Here is a 4,461-nt window from a genome sequence, read left to right as displayed (position 1 = left end):
TAATGCCTGCGCAGACAAAATGTAGAATAGTGCCACTGTATCCCACATACCTTCCCCCAGCTTTGTATTTTGTCACAGTTGCACTCTGAAGTGCTCCAGCACTCAGCCAGCATATATTCTAACTCACAAAGGTCTCTGTGGAAGGAGGAGTATTGACTTCTCCATCATGTGCAGATCAAATTTCAGGCTTTTAGAGTTTTGTGCATTTGCCAGGTACACTGAAATACAGATACCAGCTCTTGCAACCTTCATGTGACTTTGGCAGCATGCACGTGGCTATTCTGCATGGCACATGAACTCACCTCTTCCCCAGAGATGGATGGCACCACTGCTGTAGATATGCACCAGCCATTTTCCCTATCTGGATTCAGTGTCACGGGTGAGATTAGCCTGTCATGCGAGAAGCATCAAGGTTTTTCAGGCCTGAGAGACACCAGTGCAAATTCACAGCATTCAAACTGTTTGACCTAGGCTGCATTGCAAAGCACCTCCCCTGGGAACAGGTCTGTCTCTGGGTGTCACCTTGGCAGCACAGTTCTAGCTCTGCACGCCCTGCTGACCTTGTTTTAGACTGTTCTGTGAATCCACTTGACCTCCTGGCAGCCACGAGAGAGGCTATGCTGTTGCCTCTAGAAGCTACCGGTACATCAGTCCATGGTTGCAGGGAGATAGGTGGAAGTTAGAACCTCCCCTGGCTCAGGCTGTGTGTCTTCTCTGAGTGCGTGCAAGGACTTGATGTGAGGAGCAGTACAGAGCTGTTTCTCCACAGATACTTGGCAATCTAGAAACCTTTAATAAATTTAAAAAAAAAAATAGAGAGAGAGGGAAAGAGGAAGATCACAAGGACAAATGAGGAGGAGAGGATCTATCCTCAGCTCAGCTTTAAATGAAGCAGCATGGTTGCAGGGAGATAGGTGGAAGTTAGAACCTCCCCTGGCTCAGGCTGTGTGTCTTCTCTGAGTGCGTGCAAGGACTTGATGTGAGGAGCAGTACAGAGCTGTTTCTCCACAGATACTTGGCAATCTAGAAACCTTTAATAAATTTAAAAAAAAAAATAGAGAGAGAGGGAAAGAGGAAGATCACAAGGACAAATGAGGAGGAGAGGATCTATCCTCAGCTCAGCTTTAAAAATGAAGCAGCAATACAAAAAAACCCCACAGAATAATGTGCTTTAGCACAGGAAGCAACAAGAGCTCAGAGCTTCTGCAGGTCCCAGGGAGATTTTAGAAGCAGAGTTGGAGCTAGGCTCAGAGAGCTGGCTGGGGAGGCTCTCCGAGGAGGGCACGACCTGGCTGTGCTCCTTTGTGCCAGTGAGAAACCAGGCAGCAGCACTGCTGCTCAGGGGCTGGGATCAGTGGTGGGGAGAAGTGATGGGCTGGAGGCCAAGATGGGCAGATTTGCAACTTGGAGAATTCAGGTCCAAAGTGAAGCTCATACTCCCTTCGCTCCGGTGAAGCCATTGGGCAGGGAAAGAGCTAGGAGGTGCTGAGGATGTTATCGTTTCAGTGTTTGACAAGCAGAAGACAGCCACACAAGCACTGTGGAAGGAGTGTGGCATTCAGGAAGCTCATACTCTCCTCCGTACCCATAGTCAGAACCAGCTGAAGCCCACTGGGAAGCCTTGGCCTTTTGAGTGCTTGTTGGGTTGCTGTACACATTGAGTGGGCTGGGGGGCTTGTTTGTTTTTTCCATGCTAAGACTCCTTCCACTGCGTTTAATGTTGTACAGATAGCAAACAAACAAAAGAACAGTAAAGCTGTTCTCACACATACACACAAAACCACGTATGCCAAGATTCATGCGGTCAGGCACAGCTGCTGCCTCATTCGTTTTAAAGCTTCTCAGCATAAAATTGTGAGCAGGCCTGTCCTGCAGTTCTTGGGTCTTCCCCAGGAGATCTGACAGCAATGAGAGGTTTGTGAAAACCATGTGGAAACCCAAGTCTCATGTAATGTTCTTTTCTCACAAAAGTACAAGCTTTAAACTGTCCTGAGCTGTGAAATTCTGATGGGGGCATTACAGAGAAATGAACTGAGCCTCACAGTAGCTCTGGGAGAGAAATATTACTTCTTATTTTACAGCCTGCTCAAGCACTGCTTTTAAAAGGCATTTAAATATCTCCCTCACATATTCCGAAAGATTAAAGTAATTTTTTTCAAAAGCAGCTCCTGACTACAGATACCTATTTCTAGAATCCGCAGGCCTGTTGTTTCTCAGAATGGCTGCATATTTATACATAGGATACTGAAATATTAAAAATAAATAAGCATTACTTTATTCTCTTGTCTTTTTGTAGGATGGGTGGAAGATAAATTATCCAACAAAAGGACTTACTCTTACAGCACTGAACGATTCACAAATTCAGAGATTCTTCCTTTTTCCCTCTTCCACCTGACTGGGACTTGCCTTTAGAAGGGGACTCCCAAGAGGCCATATACACCATGAAGCTCAGAGGCAGGTAACCCGGCCAGACACAGCTTGAGCCTAGTTTTTCCCAGTGGCTGGCTCCAGCCTTTGCTCAGCACGTATCACTCGGTGGAAGAAGCCTCTGCTGAGCACCTAACTTCAGGTGCAAAAATACTTCTCTTGAGGTCAGGCCTTTTAGGCCATGTGTTGCCTAAGCTAGGTGCAAATAGAGGACAGAAAAAGCTTCAGAAATTCTAGTGAATTGTTTATAGTTTAACACAGCTAAAACCAACCCGTCAGTCACAGTTTCAGCCATAGTCTCTGTTCCTGCAGGGAAAGCCTATTGTTAGGAAAACAATCACTATCTTATCTTCAGACTTTGGAAACATTAACATCAGCTTTGTATAATGATTCAAAGGTCTGCCTATATACGATGACAGCTATGAAAAGAAACCTATCCTAGATGATTGAATACACTTGTACATATATTTAAAATATAATGTTGTCTTTTTAATTAAAAAAAGACTGCAGAGTAAGTAAAGGTGATGCAGTGATGCTCACACAATGCAGTCTTTTGTTGGGTTCCTTCAACTCAGGGAGACTTAAGACTGCTGAGTTTACTGCTCGGACATCCAACAGCTTGAAGGATCTGGCCCTCCATTTGGTGAGCTCAGGCCTTTCCTCACCAAAGCAGATTTTGCCGGGTGCTGACCACTCTCGGTCACCTCTGGTTTTACAGTTACATGCAGGAATCCTGGTTTTAAAAAGAGCTACTAAGAGCCTTGAAGAACCTAAAGATGCCTGGTGATAATTCACTTCCACAAGCACTGAATTGTCCCTGAAATGTAAAGAGAAAAGCAGGATGAGTGCTACCTGCACCTACTTTTGAACTAGACTGCAAAACCTACTACCTACCATATATATAATGCCTTTATATAGGACCTTAAACCTTGGCTGAGCTATAGCTGTAGATAAGATAGTAAACTATTTGAAAATTAATATTGTGTATTTAACTCTTCACATTAGCTAGTTCGGAGCAACTTGAATTCTGCTCACATATCCCACTAAATGTTGGCTAGTAAATAAATTCACTTTCACCTCATAAAATATCAGAAATTTGAACACTGGTATGAAACAAAGAGAATCTGAAAGATCTTGTAGGATTCTTCATGTTTAAATTCGAACTGGAATTGTTAAAGAGAAGTGAGGAGGATTCACAGAGCCAAATTAATCCATGGGGTAGCTAAAGAAACCTGGGTAGCTAAGGCCAACATCAATCTGACCCAGTGTAAATGTTATAATCTCATTATTAACTGTCTTCAGAAGCAAGAGCAATTAAGTGAAGGGTAAAAGCAGTGGTAAGGCTGTAATTTATTGCATGAGACCATTATTGCGAAAACAACCTTTTGACAGAGAATTCTTTTTTTTTCCTCAGTCTGCTGCAAATTGGGAAATACGAAGACTAAATAAAATGACCTCTGACATGGTATGTTTCCCAGGATAACTGCCTAGTTGGTTGGGCAGTAGATAATTTTTGGCCATTTGTATAACGTTTTCAAACCAAACAGCCTTATCTTGTCCGCTTGCGTATACGTTTCCTGCAGGCAGCAGCTCCTTCTATGGAAGAATTTAGTCAGAGATGACAGCAGCAAACATTTGCCTGCAAAACCAATACACAGAGTTTGTAAGACAAACCCCAACCAAACGCCGCGTTTCCCCGGAACCAGCTGCTTATTAACGTGGTCAACACAGAAACGAGGAATTAGGTGGTTTAACGCCAACACGGGCGGCAGACAACGGCCCGCGCCGCCGCCGGCCTCCCGAACCCACCCTCGCTTCCACCGGGGCACCGGTTATTGACGGACGTTTTCCAAGCGACCGGGAGAGGATGTAATTTCCCAGCCCCTGTGCTGGCCATTTACTATTTCCCCGAGCGGCTCCTCGTTTTGGGGAGGCGTTTCCTTGCGTCACCTCTTACCGGCTGCCTGAAACTTTGGCAGCGGGCTGCCCGCCTGCGGGAAAGGGGCGATTCCTCCCTCCCGGGGCGACCCCCTC

Source organism: Aptenodytes forsteri, unplaced genomic scaffold (genome assembly GCF_000699145.1).
Source record: "Aptenodytes forsteri isolate BGI_AS27 unplaced genomic scaffold, ASM69914v1 Scaffold153, whole genome shotgun sequence".
Taxonomy (NCBI): Eukaryota; Metazoa; Chordata; class Aves; order Sphenisciformes; family Spheniscidae; genus Aptenodytes; species Aptenodytes forsteri.
This window is presented reverse-complemented; position numbering follows the sequence as displayed.